The sequence below is a fragment of the Apteryx mantelli genome, chromosome 5, assembly GCF_036417845.1.
Source record: "Apteryx mantelli isolate bAptMan1 chromosome 5, bAptMan1.hap1, whole genome shotgun sequence".
NCBI lineage: Eukaryota > Metazoa > Chordata > Aves > Apterygiformes > Apterygidae > Apteryx > Apteryx mantelli.
Genome location: NC_089982.1, coordinates 38,506,072 through 38,532,363, shown reverse-complemented (window position 1 = coordinate 38,532,363; position 26,292 = coordinate 38,506,072). Strand labels below are relative to the sequence as shown.

Sequence of the window (26,292 nt, the reverse complement as noted above, 5' to 3'; positions counted from 1 at the left end):
ACCAAATCTTGCATTTTTGTGCAGCACTTCACCACCTACTGGCTCAGCCGGAGCCAGCACTGTGTGCCGTAGGCACATCCTATGGTTCCTGCAAGCAGTGTAGCCCCATCCCAGTTACCACTTGGCAAACAAAACAAGTGCATACAGAAAATAGGGGAAAAATAGGGAGAGTTTAATTTTTGTTTTATGTTTCTCACTGGGAGAGCCATAAGCGGCTATACATTAAATCCCCGAAACCCTCTTCCAAGTCCTTCTGCTTGAATGTATATGGAAGATCCTCCCTTCTCTGTCTCAGGCTCTTTCCATCTTCACCATGCCAAAACCCCAGATCAAGCCTCCTTCAAGGAATAACACAAGGAGCAATTTCAATGCATTTAATACATGTAATCAAATAACTCAGTGCTCAGTATATTCCAGAGTTTGGGAATGCTTATGAAGTTGCCACATAGCTTTCAGTGTGCTGCAGAACTCTGCTTTGGACTGCCAGAGAAACTGGTGGTTCTTGCCATAAAATTGAGGTCCAGTGTGTCACTGAGCGCATATTGTTTTGTCTAATTTGAACCTGGAAACAATTTCTATGCTTTTTTCAGAACTGGTGAGTAACCATTGAGAGACCAGATTTGTGTCTCCATGTTAGTGCTGAGAGAGGTTTTCACAGTGGGTTTGACTCTCTAAGAACCATCTGCCCCATGATACCATCTCCTCTCTTAATTTCCTTACATTAAATTTAATTAAAAAACACCTGAAGTGCAGGACACTTTTTTCCTCGCATCGCTGCTTTGAGTGATCCATTGCTTTTAGCTTCCATAAGGATTTTAAGAAAGACTGAGAGAGCAGACATCCCCCACGACAACCTCTGTAACACATTGGTCAAAATGGCATATTTTTTGCCAATAGCCAGAATGTTTTAAATTTAAACTAAATTGTATGTCTGTGAACCACAGGACCTGCTTGGTACAAGGCATCCTGGAGTGCTCTGGGGCTTCTGAGGGCTTTAGCAACATACAGGCATGAGAAATACCCTATGGAGTCAGACTAGCCACCTGCCTAGTCCTGCAGCGGCAGAAGGAGATGCTATCCAGGGAGAGTACGCAAGCCTGGCTGTCTTCTGCAGGCTGCTCTCATACACCCCAGCAACCACCGCTATCAGGGTTCATGTCTGCCCAGTCCTTTGGTATCCATTTATGGACCTGTTGTCCATGGATTAGCTAAATCCCTTTTTGAATCTGCTGATACTGTCTGGCCCTTGTCACAGAGTGCCTGCTGTGAAAAGAAGTACTTTCTTTAGCCTCTTTTAAATCAATCTCCTGTGAATTTCACTAATTGCCAGCAGGTCTCAGATTGCAGGATTTGGTGACAAACAAACAGTTCTGCATTCACCTCATCCACTGCCTTCAGAATTTTTTTTAACTTTGACCATATCCCCCTCTGCCTTCTCCTCTCCAAACTGAAGAGTCCCGGATGCTTTAGTCTCCCTCACTTAATCATTTCTAATCGTTCCATCATTTAATGATTTTAGTTGCCTTTCTCTGCATCTTTTCTAACTTCACTATGTCCTTGATCTGTGGAGACCAGAGCTACATACCATACTTGAGATGCGGCCATCAAGGGGAGCTTTGGTCAGAATGAAAAAAAAAGCTGATACAACAGATGTGTGGGGTACCGTAGCTGTTGTAAGTATGTGTGTGCAAATATAAACGCACTAATACATCTGGCAGAGCTTACTAAATTCTCATCATTGCAATCATTGCAACACACCACTCTTTTTGGATTGGTAATGTACATCTCTGTATTATGATCTATATAGTACTAATGACCAGACAAACCGAACCCAGTCATTTTAATTCCTTGAGGTCTCCTCAAAGAGTCTCTCTAATTAAAAACAATGAACAGGCAGCACCCTTTATATTAGAAAAAAAGAGAGACAAGCAATAAATGTGCACACAAAGATCACTAGCAAAACCGACTTATTAAAAGTTATAGTTAAGCCTGGCTTGCAAATGTTATCGAGCAGTGGCAAGTGATCATAAAATGGCTCTAAGCTGGCAAGGAGAGAGTCTTCTATTTTGCTAGTCATCTTTGAAACAGAGAAACCCAATGAAGGAAACTTTAGGGCAAGGAACCCATACAGCCCTGTGCATCTCTGGAAATCCTCCAGGGGTGTGGGAGCCGTACCCCAACGGCCCGCGGCCACCCCAGCAGAGGCGGTGCCCAGGCAGACTCCCCCTCCCGCAGTGTCCCCCATCTCCCCTCACCAGTACCTCTCCCAAGGGTGCAGGTGGGGGCCGCAGCACCGGCAGCGGTACAAGTCGAGCTGTCAGTCGGAGACATCCATGGGGTTGCGAGGTGACCTAACTACAACAACCACGAGGCAACAGAGGACTATATCCAAATCAAAACTTTTTTTTTTGGCAGCCCATTTTTTTGTGGAATACTGATATTTTCCAGAGAAAGCAGACAGTTTGCTTGGAAATAGGTGCTTGGTTGAAAACGCAATACTCTGTCAAAAAGCAGGTTTCATGAAGAATATTGACAGACCTTCTTCCAATTCCCCACTCAGAAAAGCCTTTATCTGGCCTCTGGTCCCTCTCCTGTTGCCCCTGGACTCACATACCCCAGTAACTTGTGACTTGGGGAGAGCTACCTCCCATGCTGATTTCTAGCTTCGGTACTGTCAGCAGAGAGAAAAAGAGAGAGAAAGAGAGATAGTACTCAAAGGCAGAATCCTTAAGAAAGAAACAGCAAAGAATGAATACAGACAGGCAACTTAGAAGTGAAATACTATAAAATGATATTGTCAGATGTTCTCAAAAATGACCCACAGTGGAGAACTGGCCAGTCATACAGAGCTGGCTCTCCTTATTCCCAGCTATTAAACTGTTATGAAGCTACAGTTGCATGAAATAGTTTCCTAACTTTACTTTTCCATGTATATAATAACCATCCACACCACAAGGGTGTTTCACAACTGCAGAATGGGAAGAGGGGATATACACAAGACACTCTCTATTAAAATGTGATCCATGCTATGAAAAACAAGTGAGAACCCTGGATCTGACCTAACTGTGAAGTAATTTCAAGTGATAATAAGATACCAACAATGAATTTGTTAAAACTGGAGTACATGTGGAACTCATCTGAAGTGTACAGCGGAAAAATAAATATACTAATTTCAGAAGTGATGCAACGTGACATTTTGTCCAGAAGCAAATAGCTAAGGACAGTTTAGCCTGCAATTATATTATTGTATATGTAACTTTGGGAAAGAATTTAAGTGCGTGTTGATATTTTTTGTTTACAGAATAGTTCAGAGCATTCTCCTCCTCAATTTAGAGGTACCAACAGTCACACTACCAGGTACAGCAAAGTGTCTACGAGCCCTAGAAGATACATACAAACAGTATTTTAGTCTTTTAGCTTATGAAAAAAAAAATCAAAGTTTGGTTTCATATACATGACAATTATTTTGAATCAATCAACTGTTTTTAATATTTGCATGTTCAAAAAATGGCTAGCTCTGATCCTTACTGTAAATGTGTTATAAATATGCCTATATCAGGACTAAACTAGTTAATCTTCTGAAATCTTTTCCAACTCTACATTTCTATGATTTCATCCCACCAAGTATGTGCTGCCTTGTTCTGAATCAAGCTCCAGTATGCCCAGACTGTCCTTAACAGATTCCCTCTAATCTCTTCTTGAAAGATCTCAGTGACAGCGATTCAGGTACTTCCCAATCAAGTCTGTTACAAAATATAAGCCTTCTGGATATGTCTACAAAGTGCCTCTATTTTCCATCTACTACATATTTTTCTTTTTTTTCTTTTTTTTTCTTTTTTTTTGGTAGTTCTTTGCAATTTGCATTACCGGCATTTACGGACATGATTTTGCAATAACTTATCCCATTCCTAGACACTGATTTCTCCCTGTTCACTGGATAGGGATGTTGATCATTTAAGAAACTTGATGGATCTGGACATAAGTACCTCCAGTCACTGAGACTCATCTACTCATAAAGGCTATTTCAGAAAAAGGTACAGTTTGAACTGAAAATAGGAACAATTCTATGATAACCCTATGACTAGACAAGTCTTTGGTGGCTAAAATAGTGTATCAGTTTGCAGTGGTTAGTTTTTGGAGAAAGAAAGCTAGATGCATCCTCCTCAATGTCATTGGTATAATTTACTGTCAGGCTGCTTGCTGCCAGTTCTGTTTCTAACAGGTTTTGACTTTATATAATTCAAGAACATTTGGTCACTTAAGTTAATAGAGCACTCATTTTCATTGCACAGCAGACAGTTGAAATATGTGAATACTGCATTTTTCTATTTCTTATTGTTTGCTCCCTCTTCAGAACGTCATTCCTTTTCTTTCCTCTAATGAAATACTGAAGTCTAGAGTGTCAGGTAGGAGTTAGGCTACATGTTTATTGCCAAACACACTGATAATTTATCAGTAAAAGGGGAGGAACAGAAATTTGCAAGGGAGACAGATAATTAGTGACTCTGAAGTACTGTGACAATGAAAGGTTAGTATTCCAAATTTTCAAGGACTCTTTGGAAAAGCTATTTTAGATGGCCCCATGCAAGGAGAAATCAGGAAGAAGGAGGTGTATGTTACACTGCAGCCTTTCACAACACAACAGCCTAAGGGCAATGAGAAGATTTTCATATTACTGAGGGTAAGTGGTCCATGATTCCTACAGTAAAATATTCCATGTCAGGAAAATAACCTTGCTCTTTGACCTCTGCATGATTCATATTCTTTCAAGTTAATATTGAAGACAAAACATTTGAAAACAAACAAAGTCTTGATGGGTGCTTAGCTGTAAACACAGGACTGTCTGGTCAAAAAGGCATTTACCTTAAAAAAGTTAATGCATACAGGCATATAATTGTTATGCTCCTTCATTTACCTTTGTTGTCTGGCATGTAGTATGACTGCTGAGAATTAAATGCTGGGTAAACTTTTGGATAGGTTTTCAGGCAAAACCCAGTTTATTCAGTATGCAAATGGATGGTATGTAATGAACATCAAACCTACTCTAAAACTCTCAGTGAAAATTATCCTTTTAATCTTAATTATTTAACTAAGCAATTGTCTTAATTATTTAACTAAGCAATTGTTTTCTTAAGTGTGCTTTAGGAACTGAAAGCTTGACCAAAAGGAATGTTTCTACTGATTTCATAGTTCAGGAGATATGTTAACATTTTTACATTGTTCTTAAAGACTTGCCATACCTGTATGGCAGTTGTGCCAGTAAAAATTTCCCAACCAATAGATATCTGATAAGCACAGTCCACTGTAAATATATGGTTTCACATTTTTAAAGGGCATCATGTAAGACCAGCACTATGTTGCTCCATCCCCCTCTGAGAATCTCTCTGTTTTGGAAACATTAACATTTCCTTACCAAAAAAGAAGAGCCCCCCAAAAAATCATATTTCCAGTCCATATGCTGAAAAAGTTTCAAAACAAGCTGATGTAGCACTGATCAGAAAAGACTAAGGAAAGGCAAACAGTAAGTCTGACTGTCATCTATACCAACTCTCTTTTATTCTGATTTGGCATTGTAAAAAGTCTTTACTGAGATGCAAATTATATTTCCAGCCATACAAAGACATTTTTACCTTGCCAGAAGAGTACAAAGAGGCCCTGGTGTGAATGAGAAGCAGCCCAGCATTTGTATATGAACTATAACTGTCCCCTTTCTTGTTAGTGGATGGGATGGAGCTTATGAATAATGCTTTAAGATGTAATTTTTCATAACAGAAAGCCTATATGCACACTTATCTTTACATAACTGCTTGTGTTTCTATTACTATGATATATCTAGGAGTAGGATTCAACATCCCACATGCAAACCCTGATTTTGCATCTTCAGTTACAGCCACCGCATGTTCAAAAACAGGCTCAGACCCAGTATTATCCCTGGATCTGTGTGATCACTACATCAGAACTGCAAGCCTGGTCTTGAGTTTAATTACTCTAAAATATTTGCTGCATAACATCTTCATAGGTATCAGAAGCAATATGGGCATACCAAAGAGCCTGTTGAGAGGGTGTGAAGATGCTCACTTTTGTTTAACTTTCACAAGCATTCCTTAGGGCCCCCAGGTCTGCAAGATCTGTAAACTCCTAATGGAGTTCACAAAGTACCTTAAATCTGAACATCCACACAGCAAAATGCAGTTTGTGGTGAAGATACTGCACTAACTCTGAGCAAGCTAAGCCAAGAACTGGAAGCAAGGCAGCCCTGCTAACATAATGCTCCTCCCAGGAAAACACACTCCTTCCCCATGGGTGCTGGGATTAGCCCCTCTAGACACGGCTTCTTGCAGGAAGCCCGCTCCTGGAAGCTGCCTGCAGAGAGACTCACACTGTCCCATTCCAGTTGGGCCCGTATAGCTCCTTACAGAGCTGCCTTCCGCCACACAGGCACAGCCATGGTGTGGTGGACAGACCTTGCATGCGTCCAAAATGATAACATTATGATGGGAAAAATTCACCCAATGCTGAGAGCTCCAACAAAACTGTATAACACTTCATTTGTGTGCTAAAAGCTCAATAGGGATTAAATGAATTAGATACTTGTGCACAAGAGAAAATTAACCCTTGCTGAATAAACATTTTTTATTGGTGGATCAGAATTAGATAGGATATATTTCTTAAGAAGCAGCTTTACTCCAATAAAAATTAAATGCAAACATACCTTGTCTTTGAATGTTTCTTTTTTATAATTTGTTTCTTCTTTTTTGTTTTATGAATGCAGTGTTCCATCAGGGTCTTCTTTTTACTCTGTGTAACAAAAACAAAGATAACTTTTAAAACCAGAAGAAATAAATCATCTTTCAAAACATGCAAAGTCAAGGCTCTCTCTCTGTTTTGACTTGAAACAGAAAAAACATGTTACAATCAAAGTACAGGAGAAGTCTGCCAAGTCTCTTTAATGACCCAGAAACTGATTATGATGTACTGAATTTTGCAAGTTAGTAAATTTGCCCACATACATGATAGCAAACCAGAATGTAAGAAAGATCTCTATCATCAGCCATTTTTTTGTTCAGAATTATACAAATTCAATAGCATAATGGACCCTAGAGAAATCTTTTGGTTACCTGGACGAAATCAATGGGAATGTTAAGACATTATTTTTAGATACTGCTAGATGCTTCTTCAGTAGAATATTTCTACCCCACCATGCCATAGAGGAGTTGAGAATCACTCCCAGCCCTCAACAAGCATTAGTGCAACCGGAGGGCTAAAGCAAATTCTCCATCCCAGCGCTTGTGCCTACCTCCTCCGCTTGCCTCAATCTTCCTTGCTCCTAAGAGAGCACAGAGAAGAGGGCTCAAAGTGTTTGTTTGTCCTCCAGATTCATCATGGAGGTGGTTGTGATTCTTGTGCTTCACTGAAATCTCTCTTTCAGACGATGCAATTTTGCTACCACAACTTTCTGCTATTCCTCCCTCACTGAGCAGTGGAGGGCAAAGCTACCAAAGTCACTCTCAGAAATATCATCCATATTTTCATTAGTGCAATGCATAATTAGGACTTGACCCAAAGTCATCTCTCAAGCCATTTGATGTCTATCCATTTACTCCCTTGGACATCAGTGTGGGACCAGGCACAGATCCCAGTGTAGCATGAAACACAACACAATTACTTTTATATGCAAATACACAGGCAAGAAGTCACCATCACTTTAAGAACATGCATGTTGTGCCTATCAAAGCCAAGGGGTCTTAACCAAAAGATACAACTGAATTTGGGTACACAAGGAGGCAGGTCAGAAAATGAGATTACATTTGCTCTTGAAAATTCATCCTTGTTAGCCAAGTTCTTCTTGCTTTCATATTCAAATATTCTGTCTCCTTGTCAGTAAACACCACCACTTGGGAGCAGTTGAGTTCTTGGGTGGACACACAATTCCTGATGTTATTTATGCAGCCTCTAGCTGTCTTCTTGACAAATTTGTCTGAATTATATTCCTTTCCTAAAGAAATGTGCCTGTAAGTCAACCAGGGTTTACAAATGTCTCACCAAGTCAAGTGAAGTCCAAGTGGATGAAAGGCAGTTTTATTTTCCAGCTATGAATTTTTCAGTCGCACCTATTTTTATGTTAGCAAGAGAAACCTCCATGATTTAATAACTAAAAGCCATTTAACAAACATGAACTCAAACATGCACTTGTAAAGAACAATAACAAATGTTTCACTCCAAAAGGTATGTTTTCCTTTTAAACACTCCTTCCGTTAGAATAGAAACATAAATTTAACTGATTTCTACATGATTTTTTTTTAACAAAGGTACTCCCCACCCCCCTATCCCAGATGGCTAGATGTTGACTCAGTGCAAGGAACTTGGGAGGTTATAAAAACAAGAACCTAGTTTGACAATCCATTATAACTTGGCTAATACTCCTCCATCACCAATAATCAAGGCTCTGCTAACACTTTCATTCCTTTCTTTCTTATTTTTGCTGAGTACATTGCACTCTGCTCAGCTGAATCACCAGGATTTCTTTTCTTTTCTTTCAACAGGGTCTTTTCTTTTAAAGCCTCTTAAAGGAAAAACAATTATTTTTCAAATGAAGAACTTAAAGGGGCTTGCTTCCTGCAGGTGAATTTACAGAAATGCTGATTTTCACACTGTTTTCAGGTATGGTTTTCTCTTTGCTCTCCAATCTGCCCCCCCAGTTTCAAATGGCAACACTGCACAGAGAAACAGCGCCCAGCTGTGGCATCGCACCCTGTATGCCTGTTCCCCAGCACTACTTCAGCTAAAATCCTAAACTGAGATTTGATCTTACCAGAGGTGCCAAAGTCCTGAGTCTGCCCGATACAAATTTCCTCAGTCCTACTGGAAAACCTCCAAACAAAATAATTCTGCTAATTCAGACTTCCTTATAAGCTTCTTTATGGGGGCTTGAAATTACACTGTATATTTTAAAGGGGTGTTGGGTTTTTTTTGTTTTGCGGGGGGGACCCACAGTATCAGTCTGTTGGCTCAATTTCTCCAACCACCCAAATTAAGGTTCTCCCAAGGGACCTCCTGGGAAACCACCCAAAATGTGTGGTGGCATGGCAAATCAACAGCTGAACCACTGATTTGCCTGCTTATATGGACTCCTGTGGAGAAAATACAACTCCACATTGTCATCTAGTTGCTTGATGACATACGTGGCTTCGGAGACATTTTGCCATCACTACACAATCTATCCTTATTATTCCTGTGCAGCTCCCCAAGACATGCAGGAAAGAGCTCCTGGTGCCTGAAAGATGAATTTCTGGGGCCCTGCAGAAACTGCACTCCCAAAGGAGAAATCACACTCCCTCCGGGGCCCAGACTGGTGCCTGAGCCGACGCTGCGTGGAGGTGACATCCACCCCAGTGGAGCTGACTGGTGACCAGCGAAATGCAACTTCATGCCTTGGAAACCTCGCAAACAGACTTCCCAAACATACGGTGTTATTTTCAAGGTGCTTGACGTTCTTCTAGGATAGTTCAAAGGGTACCTTCATGCTCCCAACTTGTGTCACTGCTTTCTGTATTTAATGGCTATGGTTAATCATTGCTTACAGCTCCCCCTGCTCCCCTTCCCCAGTGAGCATGCTGTGAAACACCGTGCACACTTTGAACCATGCTGCTTAACACAGCTACATCCCATTTCCTGCAGGCCCACAGGGCTTGGGCCTCACCAGTCACACGCAGGGGGACACATGTCCTGCGTCTGCTGGGCAATACGCTTCCCCTGGCCCCTCTCCAAAGCGTGTCAGACCCGTGCATCTATCAGTGCACTCCACCACATACTGGGTTAGGGAAGTGAAGCATGTATTTCCCTGCAGAGCACTGCTACTGCACACAGGAGTGCATCTCGGGTTGGGCAAAGCATGACGAATGGTGCCCTTTGACTTTTCCCAGTTGGGGTCTCTTTGATGAAGCAAAGCAGGATTGAATAAATAAACGTGTCCTACCCAGCCTCTGTGGGAATCAAAACATTTCTGAAGATTTTGTAATTTGAAGTTGAATACAGCAGTGAGGGCAACATTTTGAAAAGATCCTAACTGTTTGAGGGAGTAAGCCTTATTTAGAAAAGAGAAGTGACTTAGGAGCCCTACACACTATTTCTACCAAAGCACTTAGATGTAGGCTCCTAAATCACCTAAGTGCTTTTGAAGATTGAAAATTTAGGAGTTTAAATGTGTCTTCTGCCAGCCGGCAACCTTTAAAGCTCATATTTACGACGGCTTTCAAACCTTCTTCCTGCTCTCTCATGGGAAAGACAATTCACTCAACCATAATAACATTAAGGCAGAAATGTTTTTAAAATTCAACCACTACAATGAAGTCTTTTTCCATTTGCTTTGCCATTGCTGACAAAAGAAAACACAGCCCTGTAAAAGATCTTCTGTGGCAGGAGGTTGCAATGGATGGCGGGTGGCAGTGCTGGAGCACAGCTGGTGGGATGGGCAGTCTCCTTGCATCCTCTCCCACACCAGCACCCCTGAATTACACTGCCCCAAGCTGTTTGCATGGTATTTGGCAGGCAGAGGGAAGCTCTCTCCACCTGCACATTGACAAAGCCACAGCGCTGTACTCTTGCTAACGCACGACAGGATGGGTTCACCCAAGTGCAGCCCCACGCTCCATGGCTTCCCACCTGCAACTTGCTCCCATCCACTGGCCCTGAACATGGAGGCAGCAAGCCCAGGGCTGCCTGCAAAACCATGCAGAAAAGTCCTACCTTTTGAGGCAATGCTAGCATACATTCCTCATGTCAGGGTGCTGTGGAGGAGGCCCACACAGCTTTCCCAGGCCAAAGCATCCTGAAGCATAAAGCACTGGTGGAGCCAAACTTTACCAGTGAGCCAGGAGACTTGCAGAGGGAGCCAGCCCAGAGCAAGGCATCCAGTTCAGCAAATCCCTTAAGCACATGTTTAAGTGCTTTACTACCTCAGGGCGTCTGCTCAGATGGCCCTCACAGACCTCAGGATAGCTGCTCTATCCCACAAATGGGCCAAGGAGCAGCTTGGGGCCCTGCACAAACAGTCAGTGCCATGGACAGAGGCTGCAGCCAGGACAGACTGCATCCAGAGGTCTGGATCTTGGAGCAGGTCACAGCCCCAGGCAATCAGATTGAGTTATTGCTGTAGAAAACCTTTTCTCTTTTACCATGGGGTTTTTGTTTCTTTCCCTATGGTTGTTTATTTCCAGCTTCTCATCTTCAGTCTGGACACTGGAGAAGCTGCAGCATACATATGTTCTGCAGATTACTGGAACCGCCGCCCCCCGCCCAGTGTTTCAACAACAGTCAGTTGTTTTTTGTATACCAGGAGGGATTAAAGCCCTGTGGTATCTTTCCGCATTCTTTAAAATCTTCTCCTCTCTCTGGGGAAGAATCTGTTTCTGATGTTAATGTGGTGCTACGTGTTTGCAAAGCATTCTGATCATGCCTGCTGTCACCACAACACAGTGATAAATTAAGAACTTAATTTCAGTTTAATTTGCACATGCAGATTAACAAAGGCAGAGAATAGGGCAGGGAAGGACAACAGCAATGCTGACATCTCTGCCTTGCTCAGTTCATTCATGTGCATCTCTGGGGACCAAACTGCTTTGTCCTAGTGTTGATACATAAAAAGTAAGAAAATTAAAGATTTAATAGAGTCAATATTATTATGACTCAAATATTACGGAAGGAAAGAGTTTAAGAAAAACTCCTTGGCAATAAAGTCAACACAAATCCTTCTCACTTGTTTTAAGTTTCTCATCCTCATTCTTGATGCTGCAAGAAGGTGTAATGCGCTACATTTTTGAGGTATGCCCTTAGCCTGCAGAATATGTAGGAAAAAAACTCACCTTGAAGGGTGATGGATAAATAGTTGTTCCAGTGCTGCGAACAGATGGAAAAATACATATTAGCAGGCCCCTGCACTGTAAGGCTGAGTCCTCCCACCGCCAGCAAACGCATACAATGTGCCCTGAAAGAGACAACGCTTGAGCTGCCTAAGGCATGACAGTCTTTGGTCCCTGCAGCACGTGGGGCAGCCGTAGAGACTTTCTCAGATGGGGCTGGCGTGGGCACGCAGCACCCAGTGTGCGCAGGATGACAGGTGCACTCCTGCTGTGGTGGTTTTGACGCTTGCCCAAAGGGGACCTGGCATCGTGGGAGCTCTTGGGCACAACTCTTGCGGTGGCAGGGCTCAGACAGGAGTCTCGCCGCAGAGCCCGCTCAGTGGCACAGCTGGCGGGACAGGCCCACAGATGATCTCTCCTCCTGAGCAGAGTGTTTCTGGCTTTTTCTGTGTGGCCTCCTATGCAGGACTCCTCAGTACATTTTGCCAAAGTTAGCTGAGTAGCTTTCTCAGGGTCTGCAAAGGGGCTAATTTTACCTGCTGAAGCTATCTAGGCTGTAAAGGGACTACTTCCCTCTCCACAGCAGGGACATACAGCAGCACTCTGCCCTGCTAATAAGGTGAGAAATGGAGATATGCAAGAGATGGCATTCTTAGGGATTTAACAAGGTCTGGGCAAAAGCGACTCATCATCTGGATGGGAACCATTTGAGTAGCCCCGACCCAGTGTATAGCATAAGAGACATATGTGCTCCCACACCACATATTCACTTTCATGGTCCTTTCCCAGGAGCTGACTGCCACTGAACTGAGTCAAACCATTTATGTGATCAAAGGGATCAGCAGTGAGGACCTGGGCACTAGCTTTCTGTCATTACGCAGGAGATGGCCATTTGTGGGAGGATGAAGGAAAAATGCTGAGCACTTGATTCGGGGATCCACCAAAATGGCAGTTCAGAGTGTGCAGGAAATACCCATCCTGGGGCTATGGCAGAAGATAACAAAAGGGTGTAAGGAGGAGGAAAGGCTCCAACACCTGAATGTGCAGGGCAAGTCTATAATACTCTTTGAGATAGTGTAGCCTGAGCTACCCGCTCCATCTTTTGCCCATTAAGTGGCATTTTTTACTCCTTCTATTCCCCAAAAGACAAGGCAGCTCTGAAATTCCTCAGCTTGGAGTAGAAATCAAGCACTGCAATCAGACACTGAGTCACTGTGTGGACTCTATGCCTCTTATGCATCCCATTTCTCAGGCCCTTCAAAGAAAGAGACACAGTCAGAATATATTATAAAGGAAAAGATTTGAAACTGAGACCCATCAGATCTTTGCAAGACAGTTTAAATTGACTGTAGTGTTAAAAATGGAGTGCTCACATTTTGGCTATAATATATAAAAGTTGTGCTAGGCATCAGGAACTTTTCAAGGAGTGCTAATTTATAGATGCTTTTCTAAGAAGGACAAGTGAGTATATTACTTTTCCTTTAATGTGCAGCTGCAACAGCAAACCACACGCACACAGTATTTTATAACCTTGCTAATTTTCCGCAAGTCTTGGGAGCTATTGGTGGTAACTATAAAGATCTTGTGTTTCAAGCTAAGAAGATGAAAAAAGAAAAAAAAAAGCTCAAATAATTTGGTTTTGGAGTACAACTAACAGCTAAACCAGAGAGATATTTATTTTGATCTCCAGGCAACAGCCAATAATGTCAGGAGACTGTCGTATACCATTCGCTTTTGATCCAACTGAAGGCATAAAGCATGCAGGGACAAAAGGACAACCTAAAAGAAATGCTAGACAAATCAGTAAACATTTTGGACTATGGCTATATGTAGAATATCTGTAGCCATCAGAAGAGAGCTCCCTGGTAGGTTGCACTGGATGAGGACTTGGATGGAGAGGAATCAACTCCCAGCTCTGCAACACATTTTTTTTGCTTTCATGTTGCCATTTGTAAAACCAGCAGCTGTAAAACTAGTTCATTAGGACATGCAAAAAGCTCAGATATCCGTGATAATGAGGAATGTGAAAATACTGACACGAAAGTCCTCATCTTCCAATCCTGTCAGCATCTAAAGCATTCACCAGACATTTTATTTTACAGCAGTTCTCAAGGCTCTGAATGATACTTTTGTTCCACAGCAGAAGGAAGCCAAAATTTTTCCCAGAATTTTGTCACAATAGCTGAGCATCAGGGTCCCAGCCAGAAGACTTATGTTTGTCCTCCTATTTTACCAGCTTTAGAAGAAAGCTTTAGATCTGAGTCAGAAAGAACAGCACTTTGCAGGCAAGTTTGCCTAACTACCTATGCAGAAAAGATGGAAGCAACTTTCTCTGCCATTAAAACATTTTCTGGGGACATAAAATGAGTATCTTCTGCCCAAACTGTAATCACAGTCCATATTTTTAAACAAAATATTTTAGCCATGTTTTCATATGTGAGGGGAGGGGGCAAGCTGCACAGGAGGTTTATTTGCCTGTAATAGCCTGAAAATGGAACTAAAGATTTTCTCTTTTTCACTTCTCTGGTCTGTTCTCTGTGCTCAATGGTCTAAGGGAAAAATTTCACTGTCAAGCCCCTACAGAGGTCCAAAATGCTGCTCATGTTCCAGAATCCTGGGAGAACTCACATAATAAAGTATTTGTTGGAAAGGCATCAGGGCATATCAAGTACAGAGAGGCAGCCTTAACTCTCACTTTCCACACTTCTGTGAGTATGAGTCAGAATAATGTTATTTGAACTATACCTATATTTTAGATATAAAGCATTTCTTCACCTGTCCGAAACCATTTTATTTACCCCCATACTTTATCCCATATTATCTTTTTAGTTATGTTATTTTAGCTTCACTTAGTATGCAGGTGATATTGCCAATTTGCTACCTAATTATAAAACTATGCATCCTTTCACTGCCCTTGGAGTTTTCGAAAACATGCACTAATTCTACCATCTCAAGATATATTTCACCAACTTAAGAGTACATTATTAAGCATTTCATTACCATAATAAAAATGAAAATATATGAACAGAAGATTATAGATTTTTGTATCCTATTCTCATTTTTGCAAGATTATTCTGTCAGTTGCTTCTGATTCTATATACATCCTGATTGGAAAAAAAAAATCACATGAAAGAATTAAAACTAAATGGTCTGGAAACAGGAAAAGGAGTTAAATAAGTTCATAATGGCACCCAAAGATCTGCCAAAACAGTTTTTAAACTGTTCCCTACCAAGCTATAAAAATGTGTGGCTAGCTACACTCATCAGCACAAAGGCAATGATATCATCAGCTTGCTAATATATCTTCCATTTTAAGGCCACCAGCCGTCAAGTAGAAGATTCAGCTTGTTGGTTTTGTTCCATGAATAGTTATTAGCAACAGCACTGAGCAGAATGAGGAAAGAATGCTAATATTTAGGGATGAGTTTATGTTGCAACAAAAGAGCAGCAGCAGAAAAGGCGGCTATGCACTGTTTTGTCCTTAGACTGAGAGATCATCCTCTGGCTCATAGGGAACTCACAGTACATGAAATCTGAGTCCCAGTAAAGTTCTTGAGAATCTCCTGCTTTCTACTCTGGCTTAAAAGACACTGCAATTTCACTCTGTACTTACTCTTTGTGCATGGATTCCTTGTGATACTTGTAGATTCTGAGGTATGTCAAGTAAATATGCTAGTTTCTTACATGCTAAGATATTATTATTATTATTATTATTATTATTATTATTATTATTATTGTTCTTCTGAGTCCAAGACTTTACAGGGGAGTTTAGCATAAAAATTACAAATATAAAAAGTCCAAAACATGCATAGTGAAAGTTTAGAGAGGTGGCTGGCAGTTATATAATCATTTACTTAATTCACAGAAAAATAACATACTAGTCAAACTTTGTACTAGTGAAAACTTCATACTTTGGAGTCAGTCAATACAGCCCATGACTCATGTTGGCTACTTCCATTCTTTGATACTGAATATGGAAGGCTTTCTGAACTTTTTAGTATTCCCTCCTTCTGAAACTGTGTGCTGCAGACTAGGAAACCTGCAGCATTCATATTATAGACTCATTGGCAAAAGAAGACATTGTAACATTAGGTGAGGTGGCAAGTGATGAATTTGCTGAATTGCTCCACAAAGAATAGGATTCTATATATGCCTCACTGTTGAATTTAAAATTACAAATAATTTATTTAATAGAATTGGTTAAATAATAGGTAAAAGAAAAGTGAAGCACATTAGCTCCCTTCACTTACTACAAACCACACGGACAAACCACACTGCCTCAGTCCTATGAAGAATGACAGTGAGCTTAAGCCACAAGGATTGAAAGAAGCAAAGATCAAAGTAAAAATAAGAAGCAAATATCTTTCAGTGTTAGAGTTTAAAGTGTGTTAGTTTTTTCAAAATCATTTGCAAAGATAGACCAAATGTTATTGGTCTTAAAAAATGTGGGTCCAGACTGCCAACTCAGTTATGCTGAATAATTTCAGATAAAACATGATCTTCGAGCTAGCAGTGGCTAACTTCAGGAGCTGATGTTGTGCTAATGTACCTTTCTAAGAATCTGCTCTGCACTGGAGTATGTACCAGCTAAGCTACCCACATCTACACACACAACTCCTATTTCCAAACAAGGGAATAAAAAGGACAACTGTCAGGGCCTATCTTCTTTTCCTTCTACCAGAGATACATCCCTCACAACTGGCATGCCCACGATTCACAGGAAAAAAATCACAACAAACCCAGTTCTGCTCCCAAAAGAGTGCTGTTCCACCACTACCACCAGCTCCAGACTCCAGCAGGTATATGACCAAAACCAGACCAAACTCTTCACCCCCAGTCTTATCGCCCAGGCACAGTTTTATGAAACTACATGTGCCAAAGTTTAAGAAAGATTGTGCAGAAAGACATACAGCGTATTTTCTGAGGAAAAGTTACTGTCACATTGCATATGAACACATATCAGTAACATTGCAGCATGGACACAAAAATCTATGTATATGCAAACAAAAACAGTACAGATTCTTGTTATGAATCCAAACTTGCTCCCTTTTATGTACATCATATTCACCCACACAGAGAAACTTTAGCAATTATCCCACACTGAGGAAAAATGTAAGGTTCATATACATTTCTTAAACCCAATGAGAAACAGTTCTCTACGGTGATTACTACATTAGGAGTCAGCTGAATTAAAATGTGATTCTCCTACTTTGTGACCTCCATCACCAAATTTCTCTGTAATTTTTGAAAATGGAAGGTATTGATGCCAACTGTAATAAAGTACTGTGAAATGTATATGAGCTGAGTATTACCACTATTTGTATGCAAAAAACAAAATCTTAAATAGTATTAATTCTGCAACTCTAACCACATATCGCTATGAACACTGAATTTCATTAATATGACATGGAATTATATTCAGTGTCTGGATGGGAAAGTCCCACAAGAACCTTAAATCACCATAACCTGTAGGTCATGCTGAAAGAGAAGAATTTGTTGGTGATCCTTCTAAATGATAATTCTTCAATTCTGCTTACTGTAACAATCCAGCAACGCTGTTCAGTGCTATATTTCCCAAAAAGAAACCTATACCATAAAAGCCTGCTCAGGTGCAGCTCTTTGGTATAAAGTATCCTGTCTTGTCTGTCAGAGAATTAGCTATAAGATCTTGCAATGTGCTCTGATTATTTTTTTAACTCTATATTGATGCATTTAATGAAAAAGCGAAAAATTAAGGTATTGCACAGTAGTGTAGTGTCAGCTGTCACACAAATTACAGTCGCCCTACTCCACAAACACTGTATACCACAGCCAAATGTTTCCTCAAGCCAAGGGTAACTGAGGAAATATCTGCTTTAGAAGAAAGACAGCAGGTAATGGTTTCTTTCATCTGCTTCTGAAACTTCAGTCATCTTCTAGCTTACATGGCAGAAGAAAATACTTCTGAGAAAGGGTGTTGTAATATAAGAAATAAATGCTGGGAGTCTTGGAATTGTTTAAAAGCGAAATAAAAATGGAGATATCAAATACCTCAAAGCCACAGGCTTCGGCTCAGAGCTGGTGAAAAGCCCACTAAAATTAATATGAATTTACTGATTTGCTTTAAGACCTGTCTTTCATAAGCCTTTGTGCATGTAATACAGCATAGCCATGTTTTGGATTCAGTGGGATATACCCCATTTCTCTTACCAGTTCCAGAAAAGGATCAGAGATATTACATGATGAATATGCTTCACTTAGCTATGATTTTATTACCCCTCCATCTTTGCTTTCTTGTGGAGTGTGAAGAGAAGCCATGATGAGGACAACAGTTCAAAATGAGAATAAAAGTGAAAGGACTATTATTAAATGTAATGTATATTCCTAGAGCTATTGTCTCTATCTAGTCCCTTGAATTTTCTGGATCAGCAGACACCCCTAAGATGTCATCAGTCTGACTTTTTAGCAATCCAAACAGAGAATATCACCACTGATGCAATTTGGGTATAAGTCTCATAATTGTTTTATGACAATGTATTCTATAGATTTACTATAGGATGCTATATATAGGTTACTGGGTTATTATCTAACAAAGACATTAATTACCATGACAGACAAGAAGCAGCACTACTCACACTCTCTGAACCAAGACATAAAGTAGACCCATTGCTAATTAGGATGATGACAGCTAGGAATTAAATTTAAAAACATCTGTTTATTCCCCACTTCTTAAAATTATTCCTCTGTGTTCCATCCTTTCCTTCTCACAAATCTGGTAGTTAAACATCAGGCAGTCCCTTGTGTGATTCTGCTAAAACGGGTTCTTGTTAACAGACACATAATAATGATGACAAATGACGGACAAGAAAGCAGCCATTAAGCTAATAGAATCTAAATGCATACAGTTAAAGTGCACACAGCATTTATCCAGGTTTAACTTGCTTTCCTAAGCCATAAAAACAAAATGATACAGAACACAAAATCTAAATCATCTATGATGTAATAGCGACCTGTACAATGCCTTGGAAGTGCCTAAACATACATTACCATTTTCTTTACAAGAAAGCTTTGTTCTGTCTTGCCATATGAATGCCTGCTTACTTTCTTCATAGTTTTTCAGAATACATTAAACTTCTACATTACTTAGCGCTACATAGGCCCTAATGTCTCTGTCTGAAGAGATGCACTGATATTTTCCTGAATGTGGCTGTGCAGCCAGCAGGTTTCAACTCATGAAGGATGGGAGTGAATCATTTTTTAAGTTATAATTTTTAGACAACCTGTAGAAAACATCACTAGACAGGGCAGAAAGGTAGAAGGAAAACATACAAAAGGAAAAAGACAGAAAAAATGCGCTTCCATAGTGATTTGTCATGGGAACCTAATATAATTTTGTGTAAAAAACATGCATAGCAGTATATAAAATTACTTCAGATGAATATATTTGGCTTGCTGGAAGAAGCATGAAGCAAACAAGGAACTTTAGCCATGCGGACCTTGAAGCCTGAGAGCACGTGGCATCTGTGAGTTTCCTGGGAGCATCCAACACTCAGGAAGAGCAGAAGTGGACGCAGTTGCACTCAAAAACAAACGATATTGAGAGGCAATTAGAGAATCTAGAGAAATAGTTGAGGTGAACCTCTTTCCAGAGAAAATCCTTCTCCTGCCTTGTTGAACAGACTAATGAGCTGATAAGTAATGATGGTTAATTTATTTAAAAAGCTTTACTGGGAAAAAATTGGAATGTCAAGTTCTTGCTTGTTTTCTGAGGTTTGAGGATGGTGTATTTGTGAAGTCATGCTTTGAAATGATCTTTTATCAAAAGTGGTTATGACTTTTTTTAAACAAAACATTTCAACAACATGATTTGAACATGTTTCAATAATCATTTCAGAACAAACTGTCATTGACATTTTCAGGAGGTGAAGTGTTGGAATAGCCTAGCTTTTTCTCAAGTATTTTTTTGTTTTGAAAGAAGGCCACGCTGAAATGAAAACAACATTTTTCTTACCAAGCTTCAAAATACTCATCTGATAATTCTAGGGGTTTGCTTTTATTTGAAATGGTGACTCATTAGAATAAGAAATATCTACTCAAACAGAAAGGGTACCTCACAGAAAAAAGTTAGTGAGTGTTAGAGGTAATTTACAGGAGTGATATTCTTACCTGGAGTCTTTGATTAAGTGTTTACAGGAGAAAGAGCAGGAAAGTCACCTCTTCAGTCTCTTGATCAAAGACATCACCTGAGTAGAAATAAATGGATTGCCAGTATACACACTGCATCTCCTCAGAATATGTAGCTTTCCTTACTTCTCCTCATGACCTGTCTGCATTTTGCACCTTCTTTTACTTTCTTTCAGTGGCTGAGTAAGAGTTGCAATATAGCTGCATCTATTATTTCATTTTACCTTCATGTTATTTTTTCAAGTTAATATTGAATTAACTTCAAGCTGACAAAGGCATAACAAGAATTCTTTTGCCTTAAGTTAACTTAATATTCAACTACAACAATATAGTGAGAAAGAAACAGTGCTTTACAATGAAAACATTCAAATAGTTATAATAATAGTGCATAAACTTTTGCATGAGGAAAATAAAACCCTTCACAGGTAATCTTGGACCAAACCAATAAGCACAGGGCAGATAAGTGAGAATATCCACTGCCAGGACATTAATAAGAAGGGAAGTTCAGTTTTAAAAGAGCCACAAGAAAAAAAACATGAATAGCTCTTAAAGCTTCTCATAGCAATGAAACAGCTGCTTAAATGGAAAATGAAAATCTAAAAAATAAATGGAGTGTAACTTTGATTAAGGATTTGTTTTTCAAAGGCATTCATCTATGTTATATGACTGGTAGACTTAAGTCCCTGTAGTGCAACATGTTCATATTCGAGTTAAGATTTTAGGGAGTACATGATGTTTTGATTGGAAACTGGATATAAGGAGACTCCTTCAAACGATAACCAAAATAAAGACATTGACATAGGGAATTCAGCTGTGGTTTCACATGCGGCTGAGGCAGTCTAACAGCTCGCTGACCAAAGGGGAGCAGTCCTGCTCTCCTCTCCCCAACTTCCGCCACTCCTGCCCCTGGCCACCCGTCTCTTGGGCTGCCCTGGTGGCCTTCAGCTCTTTCCACACACTGTAAGGGCTCACTAGAAAGCAGAAAGCAATACAAGATTTTTTGCCCCCTTTTTTTTTTCTCTTGCTTTGCCTTTTTCCTGCCGTTTTAGTGAGTTAAATCAGCTCACAGAGAGGCCCAACAAGTACCAGAACCAGCACAAGACAAGCATTGGGAGCATGTGGCTCGGAGGGGAGCTCTGTGCAAGGCTCACTGCTCTTACTCTGTAGATCAATATCGAGCTCTCCCTAGTGAGGCTAACGGAAAGAGTCCCATTGATTCCAAAGAATATTTGATTAGTCCCACATTTAAGGAGGGGGGACAAATTCATATGCGAAGCCCATCTTTGTTCTTCATGTGCTAGTACACATTAACTGTATCTGGCAGCCAGTCATCTCTTCTGTGGTACATTACATGTCTTGGTTAGGGAGCAGTAGAGCTTATACAAAATTTGCTGTAAGCAGAGGCATAACTTAATAATCTACCAAAAGTCACAACAAGTCTCATATCCTTCTCTTGCCCACAAAGTTATTTAACTAGAACAGCGAATTTATGAGTCACTTGGCTTATTCTCTCGTTGTCTGAATGGCCAGATAAGGACTTCTCGATACAGTAGGATTTCGGCAGCTTTAATTTAGGCCAGACCAGACCAGCTGAAACCAGAGCCCATCCTTCATTTCATGGAGAATTTCAAACTACAGAAGGTTAATTATGGACAGCAGAAAGGTGAGAATGAACAGCAGCGGCACCCGTCAAACTGTAAGCTGTGCTAGATTTATAAACAAGTCCTGTATTCAATTAATGTTCTTGCCTTTGGCACACAGAACAAATTTGCTCAAAAGCAGAAAAAGACTGAGTAATACAAATCTGCACACTGCAATGCTTTATTCATTTTTTCACATTGAACTGAGGACCTAATTAGTTACATTAGTGTAGAACTAATAATACATTTATTATAACAGTTGTTTCTTTCTTAAATGCTTTAAATAAAGCCTACAAGTTTGATATCACAGTGTGCTAAAGAAAGTGAGAAATGCTTTCCCCACTTTTGAGAAATCTTGGTTTAATTAGGCTGTTCATTTTTCTGTCTAGATGCTAAGCTGGAAAAATTTTCTCTTGGTTAGAATAAAAGATATCAGAAGTATTCATTCTTCTACTTTGGAAAGTGTTCAGGAACAAATCCTTTCTAACCATTAATTCTGTAACATTAAAGTAGCAGTGACTGTACTTCAATTGGACATTCCACCACTAATTGTGAAGCTGAGGCTATTAAACAAGATACAAATACACCCATTGGTTTAAAAAATATTCATGGGGCTAGGGGGAGAAATCCAAGAAAATACTACCAAAATAGTGATGTACATTAATTACATTGGTTATTACATAATAAAGACCCAAATGCTCCAGGCCTCTTTTGCTTATTTGGCTTTGTATATTTATGCCACTGAGACCATAACTAACAAAAACAGCTTCCATCCCCGCATGCTCTTTCAAAGGTTTGCATGAATATTTTCTGTTAATAAGAAAATGTTTGCCTACGATGACTCTTTTGCCCTAGCCTTCACAGCTCCTTGTAGTAAGGGAAGCAAAAATCCAATGACAAATACACAGGACTTGCTTAAGAAAAAGTTTTTGTGTGATCACATTTACTAATTACAGTAGCTGACCAGGATAATTGATTTAAGAGTTCCAGTAATACTTTAGTGTTATTATAGCAATAAGATACACTGTTGTATATCATGCAACACTTGACAAACATTAGGGCACTAAGTAGGATCGCAACCCTGGACTTCAGGAGAGCAAACTTTGGCCTCTTCAGGGACCTACTTGGAGGAATCCCATGAGTTAGGGCCCTAGAAGGAAGGGGCGTTCAATAGAGCTGGTTAGTATTCAAACATCACCTCCTCCAGGCTCAAGAGCGGTGCATCCCTATGAGTAGGAAGTCAAGCAAAGGAGGTAGGAGACCTGCATGGATGAGCAAGGAGCTCCTGGCAAAACTCAACCAGAAGAAGGAAGTATACAGAAAGTGGAAAGGCAGACAGGCCACCTGGGAGGAATATAGGAACGCTGTCAGAGTATGCAGGGATGTGACGAGGAAGGCTAAGGCCCGTTTGGAATTAAATCTGGCGAGAGATGTCAAGGACAGCAAGAAGGGCTTCTTCAAATACATCAGCAGCAAGAGGAAGACTAGGGAAAATGTGGGCTCTTTGCTGAATGGGGTGGGTGCCCTGGTGACGAAGGATGCAGAGAAGGCAGAGTTACTGAATGCCTTCTTTGCTTCAGTCTTTACTGCTGAGGCCAGCCCTCAGGAACCCCAGACCCTGGAGGCAAGAGAGAAAGTCTGGAGAAAGGAAGACTTTCCCTTGGTCGAGGAGGATTGGGTTAGAGATCATTTAAGCAAACTTGACACCCACAAATCCTTGGGCCCTGATGGGATGCACCCACGAGTGCTGAGGAAGCTGGTAGATGTCATTGCTAAGCCACTCTCCATCATCTTTAAAAGGTCATGGAGAACAGGAGAGGTGCCTGAAGACTGGAAGAAAGCCAGTGTCACCCCAGTCTTCAAAAAGGGCAAGAAGGAGGACCCAGGGAACTACAGGCCAGTCAGCCTCACCTGCATCCCTGGAAAGGTGATGGAGCAGCTCATCCTGGAGGCCATCTCCAAGCATGTGGAGGACAAGAAGGTGATCAGGAGTAGTCAGCATGGCTTCACCAAGGGGAAATCATGCCTAACCAATCTGATAGCCTTCTATGATGGAATGACTGGCTGGGTATATGAGGGGAGAGCAGTGGATGTTGTCTACTTTGACTTCAGCAAGGCTTTCAACACTGTCTCCCATAACATCCTCATAGACAAGCTCAGGAAGTGTGGGCTGGATGAGTGGACAGTGAGGTAGATTGAGAACTGGCTGAATGGCAGAGTTCAGAGGGTTGTGCTCAGCGGCGCAGAGTCTAGTCAGAGGCCTGTAGCTAGTGGTGTTCCCCAGGGGTCAGTCCTGGGTCCAGTCTTGTTCAACTTCTTCATCAATGACCTGGATGAAGGGACAGAGTGCACCCTCAGCAAGTTTGCTGACGATACAAAACTGGGAGGAGTGGCGGATACACCAGAGGGCTGTGCTGCCATTCAGAGAGACCTGGACAGGCTGGAGAGGTGGGCGGAGAGGAACCTCATGAAGTTCAACCAAGGCAAGTACAGGGTCCTGCACCTAGGGAGGAATAACCCCATGCACCAGTACAGGTTGGGGGCTGACCTGCTGGAAAGCAGCTCCATGGAGAAGGACCTGGGGGTGCTGGTGGACACCAAGTTAAGCATGAGGCAGCAATGTGCCCTTGTGGCCAAGAAGGCCAATGGTATCCTGGGGTGCATCAGGAAGAGTGTTGCCAGCAGGTCGAGGGAGGTGATCCTCCCCCTCTACTCAGCCCTGGTGAGGCCCCATCTGGAGTACTGCGTCCAGTTCTGGGCTCCCCAGTACAAGAGGGATGTGGCACTACTGGAGCAAGTCCAGCGAAGGGCTACAAAGATGATTAGGGGAGTGGAGCATCTCTCTTATGAGGAAAGGCTGAGAGAGCTTGGCCTGTTTAGCTTGGAGAAGAGAAGGCTGAGAGGAGATCTTATCAACGTGTACAAGTATCTGAAGGGAGGGTGTCGAGAGGATGGGACCAGACTCTTTTCAGTGGTGCCCAGCGACAGGACGCGAGGCAACGGGCACAAACTGAAACACAGACACTTCCATCTGAACATGAGGAAAAACTTTTTCACTGTGAGGGTGACAGAGCACTGGAACAGGTTGCCCAGAGAGGTGGTGGAGTCTCCTTCTCTGGAGATATTCAAAACCCGCCTAGACATGATCCTGTGCAATGTGCTCTAGGTGACCCTGCTTGAGCAGGGGGGTTGGACTAGATGATCTCCAGAGGTCCCTTCCAACCTCAGCGATTCTGTGATTCTGTGATTAATGTAAACTTCACTTTCCCCTGTAAGCCTCTCTTTACATATGGCTACGAAAAGCCAAGGAGAGAATAGGCGCTTCACACACAGAAAGAGCCTGGAATACAGCCTATATGTTAGTCCTCATTTGATTATTTGACATCCCAAGCCCTCTTTTTAAAACACATTGCTGATATTATCTGTGTATACCTGGGGTGCAAGCAGCAAGCATGACTCCTGCTTCAGACAGAAACTTACAGCTGAATAGGTCAAAAAACAACCAAATGAAAATTAATGGTTGGCAACTTTTTAAAAAAGTGTGTTAAAGACTCTTTGGGAAAGAGAAAGGAGACACAAACACCCACCATAGCGCTTGAGGCCAGGGAAGAGAAAGAGGCCTGGGTTCAAGCCTCTAATCTAAGCTTTGTTTAGGTGTCCTAACAAATGTAAATTAATGCCTTAATGTAAAGTACATAAGCCCTCCTTAATGCATGGACTGCAACCCAAAACTCTTTCCACACACTCCCACTCCAGTTTTCCTAGCTGAATGCCCAAGTCTCTAGGTGTCAAGTCACGCACACTTGTGACCCCCGGCTCCCACTGCCTTTCAATGCAATTTGATTTATTTTATGCAAGGTGGCACAGCTTCAGCAGAAGGGGGCTGTGAATCACCCTCCCCTCTCTGCACTCCCCCAGTGGTTACAGCACTCTGCTTCAAGGCATACGTGAGCTTTGATTTCCTTCGGAAAACTGAAATGCTCCTGTGAATGTGCAAAGTGATAGGCGTCCTAAAAAACACCTACCAGATTGAGTGCTGCAGGGAAAAATGCCATGTCTGGATATGACACAGGACAAGGCATCAAGAGGCGCTAAACCACTCAACTCAGGGTTTTTAAGACGGAAGAGCTTCTCCTCAGTCTGTGCTGAAACCTCACTCCCAGTGCCACAGAGGGGCAGAAACCTGAAGAGTTCAGCGGCACCTAAGCCAGGAGCTGGAGTCCCGTGGCTTCAGACTTAATCACTGACTTTAAGTCCTGGGCCTTTAAGAAAATTATTTTGGAACACAAATGTAGAAATGTATTTTTTAATCAAGATATAAATTTTCCCCTAAAAAACAGTTACTTTTTTCCTTTATTATCTGTACCTGAAATATGCAGGGCATTTGTAAAAATCTGTTTCTTATAAGCAGTTTGGCATTCTGTATTTATTAGCTACAACAGTCAGAAAGGAAACATTGTACTATCAAAAAGAATCATTATTACTTTATCACACACAGTGATTACAACTAAGATAATCAGAGGCTAATTTGAGAGGAACCAAAAGGTAAGTGGAAGCGGAGCTAGAAGTTAATCAGTGTGTGCCCAAATTTAAATCAGGAGCTCATGGAGGTTGATTTCTAGCAGAATTCT

At 41.2% G+C, this 26,292-nt stretch overlaps 1 long non-coding RNA gene across 1 annotated transcript in view; it reads right to left on the bottom strand.

Moving 5' to 3' along the window:
- Positions 1-216: 216 nt before the first annotated feature.
- LOC106492114 (uncharacterized) overlaps positions 217-26,292 on the bottom strand; it is a 62,564-nt gene continuing 36,488 nt past the window's right edge. Inside the window, exons 2-4 of the long non-coding RNA XR_010884381.1 lie at positions 20,004-20,080; positions 6,713-6,798; positions 217-338 (exon numbers count right to left, since the gene is read on the bottom strand). This is a non-coding gene — a long non-coding RNA (uncharacterized lncRNA). The remainder of the gene's footprint in view (positions 339-6,712; positions 6,799-20,003; positions 20,081-26,292) is intronic.